A 10,815-nucleotide genomic window follows, 5' to 3' on the forward strand; every position below is an offset into this window, starting at 1 on the left:
GCAGGGAATAACTTTGATATTATATACTTGGATCTTAGAAAGGCTTTTGATACTGTTGCACATGGAAGACTGCTGCACAAATTGGAGCAGTGTGGCATTGGAGGCAAGTTGCTGCTATGGATAAAGGGGTGGTTGAGGGGGAGAAGACAGAGAGTGGTAATCAATGGACACTGCTCATCGTGGACTAATGTTATTAGTGGAGTCCCTCAGGGTTCAGTATTGGGGCCTTTATTGTTTTCTGTATTTATAAATGATATTGATGATGGTATATCAGGCTTAATGTCCAAGTTTGCAGACGATACGAAGGTTGGCAGGGTTGTCAAGGACACTACTGACACTATGCTGCTGCAACAGGATTTGGAAAGGTTGAGCAGATGGGCTTCGAGGTGGCAAATGAAGTTTAACATTGACAAATGTAAAGTACTACATATGGGAAACAGCAACCCCAGAGCAACGTATCAACTCTGTGGTACTACACTGACAGTGGTAGAGAATGAAAGGGACCTGGGGGTGGTGGTGCAGGCAGATATGAAGTTCTCTGAGCAGTGCAGACGAGCTGCAAGAGTAGCTCATGGTGTATTGTCAATGATATATAGGAATTTTTCTAGCAGGGATAAGGAGGTGATTATTCCCTTGTATAAGGCAATGGTCAGGCCACACCTAGAGTACTGTATACAGGCCTGGAGGCCTCATTTCAGGAAGGATGTAGAGCTGCTGGAACGAGTACAGAGAAGGGCAACTAGATTGGTGAATGGGACAAAGGGGTTCTCTTACGAAGAAAGGCTTAAGTTTTGCAAATTACAGTGTCTGGAAACTAGGCACCAGCGGGGTGATCTGATAGAGGTGTACAAAGCCTTGAATGGTTTGAGCATGCTCAATGCTGATGGGATTCTTCCTCTAGCTCAGAAAAATCACCTGAGAGGGCATAAATTCAAATTGAGGAAAGACAGATGTAGGATAGATGTGCGGAAATTTGCCTTTAGCCAGCGGGTGGTTGGTGGGTGGAACAGACTTCCATCCCTTGTCGTGGAAGTGGATAGCCTAAATAAGTTTAAGGCTCAGCTGGACAGGTATTTCGAACGAACAGAGGGGTGAAGTGGAAGTGGTTATTTTTATTTTTTTATTTTTTTTTTTTTTTGGCTGATGCTGCATAAGCTTGCTTTCTTGCATCAAATGCCTCTACTAATGCTAATGCTAATGCTAATGTGCAACAGTATCGAAAGCTTTCCTAAAATCCAAGTATATGATATCAAAATTATTTTTTGCATCCAGTTGTGACTACATCACAGTATCCAATCAAATTGGTCAGACAAGACTTCCCCTTAACAAACCCATGCTGTGTCTATAACTATAACTGCAGTCTTGTCTAGATAAACCTGCAGTGCTTCTTTAACTAGTGACTCCTTTATTTTCTCTTGGAATAGGAGTTAAACTAACATGTCTGTAATTACGCGTCACCTTTTGATCCCCCTTTGTGAATTGGGAATACATTTTCACATCTCCAGTCTTGGGGACCTCCCCTGAATCCAAGGATGCTCTCATAATCATGGCTAAGGGTTTGCTTATTTCCTTTACTGCCTCCTTTAACATAACTGGTTAGATCCCATCCACCACAGGTGAATTTCTTGTGTTTACCTTCAACAAGGCGCCTCCGTAGCCAGGTGGGAAGGAGCAGCAGTGCGTAGCATACGCTTCTTGATTAGACCGGGGTTCGAGCCCGTCACCACCAAATACGGAGGATGCGGAAAAGTCAGGGAATGACCACTGCATATCCCGAGCAATATGGCCTTAGTTGCTAATGCTCCTAAAAACCAAATAACAAACAACAACAACAAACAAACCTTCAACAAGTTCTCCTCCACTTTGCTCTCAGTTATTATAAAATTATGTAGCTCCCGTTTTGATAAGCTTCTAGCCTCCACTTCACTACAGAATTCCTCATGTGTGAATGCAGATGCAAAATACTCATTGAATTTGTCAGCTACCTAAGCAGAATCATCAACAATCAAACTATCAATATCTAGTGGACCAATCTGATTTATCCCCTTCCTTCTAGAGTTTACATAAGTAAAGAAGTCTTTACTGATTTTCTTTGCATCCTTTGCCAAAGATTTCTCACAATCAGCTTTCGCTTGCCTAACCTCCTGTATGACCTGATTACAGACTGGCTTATATCTACCATAGGTCCAAATGTTTTCCACAAACCTTATGTAGAAATAAAACACAACGAAAACGAAAACTGGAATCTTGATAACTATGTATTTATAATAAATTATATTTGCCTGTATAAATTATATTTAACTTTACAACTAAAATGTATAAAATATACATATAAAATATACATTAAAATATACTGGGTTAAGAACAATAAACCATGAAATACATTAAAATATACTAAATTAAAAGCGATAAAATAATAGCTTTCAAAGGCTCCAAGAGCTTTCGAAGGCTCCTTCGAAAGCTATGATTTTATCCCTTTTAATTTAGTATATTTTAATGTATTTTACGGTTTTATTGTTCTTAACCCAGTATATTTTAATGTATATTTTATATATTTTAGTTAAATATAATTTATTGTAAATACAGACAAATATAATTTATTATAAATACATAATTACCAAGATTCCAGTTTTCGTTTTCGTTGTGTTTTATTTCTACATAAGGTTGGTAGAAAACATTTAAAACTACAATATGAATATACCCAACCTCAGAGGACTGTTTGAAGAATTGTTTAGATGCTATGGCCATCCAATTGTGCGGTGCATCAGAGAATTCCAGAAGCATAGTGTTAGAGAGGCTAAACATGAGTAACATTTGAGGTTTGCCCATCCAGAGGAGCCTTCGAAAGCTATGATTTTATAGCTTTTAATTTAGTATATTTTAATGTATTTTATGGTTTTATTGTTCTTAACCCAGTATATTTTAATGTATATTTTATATATTTTAGTTGTAAAGTTAAATATAATTTATTGTAAATACAGGCAAATATAATTTATTATAAATACATAGTTATCAAGATTCCAGTTTTCATTTTCATTGTGTTTTATTTCTACATAAGGTTGGTGGAAAACATTTAAAACTACAATATCTACCATAGGCTTTTGTGTCTCTCAATAATTTATATGTATACCATGCATTTTCCATCCCTGCCACAAGTCTCATTAATTCATCTGACATCCATTGAGCCTAAACCTTGAACAGTATTTCTTAGTTGGTATGAGAAGACTAGTAGCTTTCAAGATTAATTCTTTGATTGCTTCCCATTTAGAATTTGCTGTTGGTAACATCTTCAGTTGATCCCACTGTATAGAATTTAGAACTGTCTGAGACCACTGTAGTCATCTTTATGAAAGCAAAACCCCTAATGGTAGCATATTCAGCTCCAGGAAACAAATAAGTTTTTGAAAAATTTTGCCATTTTATTGACCTAATGTCATATTAAATCGTATTCTATAAGTAGCTTTATAGCTGTAGTCACAGGTGGTAGATGACTCATCAACCGGTGCAACACCACCACTTTGCTTATTGGAGGCTTCAAGTGGTGAAACCCATGTTTAGTCTCTAGAGCAAAGTTTCGGCATTTCCCCCCCCCCCCAATACTTCTCTTTCAACCCATGCACGATACTAAGTACTATAGGTTTTGATACCTTTCGTGTTTGGGGTTTTCATAAAAAAAAAAAAAAAAAAAGTCATGACTGTTAATTTAAGCAATTATAAGCCATTGCTTTGTATCGATAAAATTTTTTAAATTTTGCTGCTGCCGTTATAGTATTGAGTGCATGATTAGAGAATTCTAGTGTCTTAAATAGTGGCAAATAAAATAAGTAGCTCGAAAGTTTGAATCGCATAGGTGATGTCAATTAGATAAATTTATTACATATTATAATTACTTAGAAGTCACAAACATAATGGTATGGTGTAATACATATAACTTACACTTGATAAGAGATACAAAATACATATATCATAAGCATGATATTGCAATATATATATATATAAAATTATAATGTAAACTTCATAGCATAACCAGTACATAGTGCTATTACTGCATTAGGTATATAAGTTTAGTGTAATAATTTTAATTATATGATTTTGAATGAAATCATGTCACAGACCAGAGCAGCAAAGCAAAGAGCTGAGCTCAAGGTAGTAGGTGTGCCATGGCTCTGAGAAGAACTGAGGGGAGCAGTTATCCTTTGAATCACAGCCTTATGAAATGTAGTAGTAGTAATAATAGTGAATATTACTACTACTACTTCAGCTTACTCGATCCATTAAAGGCCTCAAACAACTCATTCAAATCACTTTACAGGTGCCTAGTCTCCAGAAAATGCAATTTGCAAAACTGAAGCCTTTCTAGGTAAGAACCTCCTTTAGTTTCCCTGACCAATCTGGTTGCCTTTCACTACACCTGTTCCAGCAGTTCTACATCCTTCCTCAACTGAGGCCTCCAGATCTGTATACAATATTCATGTATACAGAACTGGAGTGATGTAGCCTAACCATGGCTTTTGTACAAAGAGTGAACCCTGCTTTGCTAGAAGGGATCTCCTTTATCCCTGTTAGCAAAGTTTATGTATACCATTGACAAAACCCTATGAGCTCTTCTGGCAGCATGTCTGCATTGCTCAGAGAATTTCATATCTGACTGCACAATTACCCCAATTTACAACTATTCTCAGTGTACTACCACACAATTGGTACATTACTCTGAATATGCAGTACTTTGCATGTCAATGTTGAACTTCAGTTGCCATTTCTCAATCCAACTTGTGCCTAACTTTTCTAGATCCTGTTGCAGTAGCATACCATCATTAACCACCCTGCCAACCTTTGTATCACCTGAAAATTTGGTCTTTTAGCCTGATATATCATTGATGAATATAACAATAAGCCTAACACGAAATCCTAAGGGCCTCCACTAATAACATTAGTCCATAAAAAGCAATACCCATTAATAACAACTCTGTCTTCTTTCACTTAACAATCCCTTTATCCATAGCAGTTAATGCCACATTGCTCCAGTTTGTACAGCAGTATTTTATGTGCAACAATATCAAAAGCTTTACTGAAATCCAAATATATGATGTCAAAATTACTTTTTGTATCCAGTTCCTTGGTCACTGCATCACAGTAACCTATCAGAGTAGCTAAAATCTGATAGGCTTTGTCCCACTGCAAACAAATCCATGCTGTGATTGCAGTATAACTGCATGCCTGTCCAAATGGTCCTGCATTACTTCTTTTAACTAGTGATTCCATTTTTCCTAGAACAGACATTAAGCTAACAGGCCTGTAATCACTAATGTCGCCTTTTGATCTCCTTTATGAATTAGTGATACATTCGCACATCTCCAGTCCGTAAGGACTTCCCCTAAATCCAAGGGTGCTCATAATTATGGCTAAGGGTTTGCTTGCTTCCTTTGCTGCCTTGATATAATTGGATAAATTTCATCCAACCCAGGTGCCATTTTTATGTCCATCTTCAACAATTTCTACTCCACTTTCTTTTCAGTTATAACAAAGTCATTTAACTCCCCACTGGAGTTTTATAAACTTCTGGCATCCCCTCTCCTAAAAAATTTGTCATGTGTGAATGTAGATGCAAAATACCTATTCAATTTGTCAGCAACCTGAGCATCGCAATCAACAGTTAACCCATTCACATCAAGTAGCCCAATGTGATTAAATCCTTTCTTTCTACTGCTAATATAAGCCTTTGCTGCCTTTCTTTGCATTCATTGCCCGAGATTTCTCATAATCTGACTTAGCTTTCCTAACTTCTTTTGTGACTGGATTATAGCCTAATTGATATTTACCATAGACTTCTGAATTACCTGAAAATTTCTATACATCCGATGCATTTTTCTTCTCTACCACATATCTCAATAGTTCATCTGACTTCCATTTAGGCCTAAGCCTTGAACAGTATTTCTTTGTTGCCTACTAGGCAACAAAAAGCCTAGTAGCTTCGACGATTACTTGCCTGAATGCTTCCCATTTAGAATTTACTGCTGGTGATATCATCCGTTGTCCCACTGCATAGCATTTAAAAACTCTCTGAGACCACTGCAGTCTCAGAGAGAAAGTCCTGAGTGGGACTTTTACCTTGAGATTCTTAATGCATGTAGAATCACTGCTGATAGCCAGATCAAGAGTACTGCTTCTTCTTGTTGCCTCACTAATATGCCTGTTGTAGAAATTGGTTATCCAAGAAATCTACAAAAGTCTTGTAGTGTGTAAGTGACCAATCAAATTCCAGTCGCATCTGGAAAGTTAAAATTGGCCATTATAAGACATTCTAATTTATTGGCCCACTCTACTTCTCTGCATAGCTGTTTGGTGTACTCTTCAGTCTTTATGCCCTCAACACACTCTGGTCTCAATTTTGTGTTGCTACTGCTTACATCACACCAAACTACTCAACATTGCACTGGTCACTCACTCACTCATGTCAACTGGATGCAGTGCCTTAGATTTAATATGCTTCTTGACTATGTATAAGTGGCTTATACATAGTCTAGACTTTTTCATAGCTTGAGGCTTTAGCCCTAAATGCTATATATGCTTCTTGACTGCATAATCCTTCCACTACTCCTGTCTTCCTGTATTCATTGTACTCCCCATATTCAAATTCAGCATCAGTGACACCATGTCTCTGCTATCTCTACAACGTCTGCATTTGATGACTTAATCACTACTTCGAATTCATGAAGTTTATTTACAATGTACCTAGCAGGTGTACATGCAAGTATACATGCACATGTTCTTACTCTTAGTTATCCTTACACAGCCCATATATTCACTTGTTCCATGATGACCCACAGCAAGTCCTGAAATCCCTGCCACCTTGCTTTCCAGGCTACCATATTTTCCAATAAAAGCAGTGCAAGAATCGCCTTCACTTCTGCCTGTGGCTCTGTTTAATCTATTTGTCTGTGTATCCACTCAAGATCCTTATCCCTGTTAGCAAAGTTTCCATATATTACTGACAAACTCTCATGAACTGTCCTGGCAGCATGTCAGCATTACTCACAGAATTTCATATCTGACTGCACAATTACCCCCATGACATTTTCCACTACTCGGGGTGTAATACCACACACAGTTGGTATGTTACTCTGGGTTACTGCTACCCATATGCAGTACTTTGCATTTGTCAATGTTAAACTTCAGTTACCACTTCTCAGCCCATCTGCACAACTTTTCTAGATCCTGTTGCAGTAGCATACCATCATTACTGTCATTAACGACGCTGCCAATCATCTGCAAAGTTAGACATTAAGTGTGATATACCTTCATCAATATCATTGATAAATATAGAAAACAACAATCAGCCTTAACACGAAATCCTGGCAGACTCTACTAATAACATTAGAGCAGTGCCCACTGATAACCACTCCCTGTCTTCTTTCACTTAACCATCCCTTTATCCATAGCAGTAACTTGACTCTAATGCCACATTACTCCAAGTTGTACAGCAGTCTTTTATGTGCAATAGTGTCAAAAGCATTCCTGAAATCCAAGTATATGATATCAAAATTATTTTTTGCCTCCAGTTACTTGGTCTCTGTATCACAGTTTTTTTTTTTTTTGTTAGTTGTTGGCGCATCAGCTTCTGTGGCCATATTGCACCTCCCAAGGTTTTTGCAGTTTGTACTCTGATCCAAGCCCGAGGCGGGATTCGAACCCACGACCTTTGGGGTGCCAGGTAGGCACTTAACCCATCCGGCTAGCCCGGTCGGCCTGCATCACAGTAACCTATCGGATACTATGGTGCACACTAACTTTAAGCACTTACTGAATGTTTAGAGGATGAAACAATGGATACAATAAATGTTAATTTACATCACCATATATCAAACACAGTAATCTTCAAAGTGTTACAAAAACAAGTGAAAAATATAAGTATAAGAAAAACATAAATCTACATAAAGTTGATGACATATCCACACTGACACTATACAGGGTGTCTCAAAAATACACGGCATAACTTCAGGAATGAGTTCCTCATATGTAGACAATAAAAATATTTTATATTAACATAATTCCGAAAATGCTTGGTTCCCAAGTTATTAACCGGAATGTCTTATCTCCCGCAGGTGATTTCCTTCATCACAAGGTACTGACAGAATCTGGTGGTTTTCCATTCCGACCATGTACTCAAATGAGGAGCAAGCGGATATGCACTTTATGTACAGTTTGGGTGGACGGCAATGCTCTGGAGGCTCATAGTTTGTACCACGAAAGGTTCCCAGAACGAAGATGTCCAGACAGCAAAATCTTTGAGGGTATCCATCGCTGCCTTTATGAACATAGGGCCTTTACACCTCATGCTGCCGACAAAGGAAGACCAAGATCTATGACTCCTGAAGTAGAGGGGTGGACCAACTGCCTTGCCTCCACGCTCACCTGATTTAAACCTACTAGATTTCTTCTTGTGGGGCCATCTAAAGTCATTGATGTATTCGACTACGGTAGCTGATGTGGAAACTCTCCGCAATCGAATTGTGGCAGGTTGTGAGACAATAAGAAACATGCCAGGAATTTGGCATTGTCTTCCCGAGTCCATGGGATGTCGATGTGAGGCCTGTATTCAGGCAGAAGGTGGACATTTTGAACAATTACTATAAGGTGATGTGAACAGTTAAGTGTCATAGACAGACCTTCAAAACTTGGAAACCAAGCATTTCCGGAACTATGTTGAGATAAAATATTTTTATTGTCTACATATGAGGAACTCATTCCTGAAGTTATGCCATGTATTTTTGAGACACCCTATATATTAGTGTTGTCACTAACTGGCAGACACCATGATCCATATCCTGACCAATGATTTTTCATGGTGTATAAAATAATTATTTTAATTTTGATAAGTTTCCTTAATGTGACATAAAATTTAAAAATTCAAACACACATTATACTAAAAGCACCTTTCTTCAGATTCAATAATAAAAATGTTATCATAATTTTTATTTGTATATGTAGGTATATGTGTTACCAACAAATAACATACTTGAAGTCAAAAATCAATTCCCTCAGAGCTACCCACACACACACTCTAGACTGATTTTCCAATGAGGCAGTGTATAGATGCTCCTGCAGCTGTATCCCCTAAGTTGTGGGGAACCACCACAAAAATGGAATTAATGTTGGTCCAGGGCCCCTAAAACTTTACCTTTAGTGCCTCTAAAAATTTGTACTTTGGTCCAAGGCAATCTAAATATGGCACTATCCCTAGATCTGCCTGTGGATCTACAGAAGATGGGAACAATAATTGTCAGGTTACTCTGGCAGACTGTACTTAACCACGTACACATGTAAATAATAATAAAAAAATAGAGCACAGTTTGTGAAATTTTGTTTACAAATATAAAGCCACATTATCCCAAATACGTGGTTGGAAAATCCATTGTTGAGGAATGATTCCTTTATGTTAATCCTTTTTGTTCAGAGGTCCGCCTAACTCGCTTTTGTACACAATTCCACTTTTTGTATTTCTGCTGTTTCCAAATTCCAATAACTTTGTATATGGTGTGCCCAGTGGGAAAGGTGCAAATACAAATTATGCACCTTTTCCATTATGCACAAAATCGTATCTTAAAATTTAGAAAGCAGTTCTTTAATTAAACTTTTACTTTTTTATCACACATATATAGTATAGCAATATGTCATAAATATGTTATTTGAGTTTATTAAAAACAAATAAACTCAAATAATACTTGCTCCAAATCACTAAAATTTTACGTGAAATCAGATTTTTATACTTGCAAATTACAGGTTTTTCTTATAAAGACAAATGTAACATATACCTCGGCCATAAATTCTTGAAATCTATAGCCGGGATTGAGAAAAATATGAAACTCGTTTTTCCTCTAGAAAAACCATAGTCAATAAGACACGCAAGTAAAAGTAGTCCGTGTTTGCAAAAATAAATAATAATAATTGGACATCTTGGCTACATAACTACAACAGGTATTACCTTTAAAGCTCGTGATTTAGTTCAGCGCTACATGGGCCACCACAAACTGAAAAAAAATAATTTATATATCACAAAACTAGGTGGTCACAATTTATCACTCAACACTCCATTTCAAAGTTCACATATGAAGCACAACTCAACACCGCTAATAATACTGTGGTACAAAATTGAAACTGCAGCTTAAACTATCTGCTTCATTGGACAGACGTGCCCGACGTCTTCTTTGGAGCTGTACACATACAAATTACGGTATTATTTAAGACGCCCAACCAGCTATTGGGTAGCACAGCTGGTATATGGTAATTACCGTCATCCCCTCAGTAACTCGACCACAGACCACACGTAATTTACAGTCATAATCTATATATATGAAGCAATGTGGCATAAAGCGCCGATGCACTTAAAACCCTAAAAAAACAACAACACAGGGGCTCACATCAGGTGAGTAAGAGCTTGGCACACCTTGGGTTCTGAGCTGGATATCATCATTCTTATCTTTCTTGGTGATCTCTCTCTCTCCTAACACTTGTGCACGCTTTCACTCCCAAATGAAAAAACCACCTAAACCGTATGGTTTTGGTGTTTTGTGCATTTTGGAGTGTAGTGTGGTGTTTGGGTGTTCAGGCTATAGTTATCCTGCCGAGTAGCACATTGAATATATTTACCGTACTCTGCTATACTGGATGGAAAAGACCTGGATTTCAATCCCGTTAATGATATGAGAAATTTTATGTGCTATTTTTTGTTCACAACATGGGCTAGTCGGTTATGACTAACGTTGGCACTAATGACATTAAAAGTAGGAGATCTACTGATTTACTTAACAAGTACAG

General features: G+C 37.5%; 1 protein-coding gene across 2 annotated transcripts in view; it reads right to left on the bottom strand.

Moving 5' to 3' along the window:
- Window positions 1-10,187, bottom strand: part of zda (peptidyl-prolyl cis-trans isomerase zonda) — a 147,721-nt gene extending 137,534 nt beyond the window's left edge. Inside the window, exon 1 of one of the 2 annotated variants that reach the window (XM_090378402.1) lies at window positions 9,983-10,187. The gene's annotated coding sequence lies outside the window, so the exon portion shown is untranslated. Of the gene's footprint in view, window positions 1-9,812; window positions 9,875-9,982 lie in introns of those variants that run through there. The other variant, XM_090378407.1, reaches the window with a different exon arrangement.
- Window positions 10,188-10,815: the final 628 nt, after the last annotated feature.

This window comes from Mastigoproctus giganteus, chromosome 1, assembly GCF_048544385.1.
Source record: "Mastigoproctus giganteus isolate SK-2022 chromosome 1, ASM4854438v1, whole genome shotgun sequence".
NCBI classification, from domain to species: Eukaryota; Metazoa; Arthropoda; class Arachnida; order Uropygi; family Thelyphonidae; genus Mastigoproctus; species Mastigoproctus giganteus.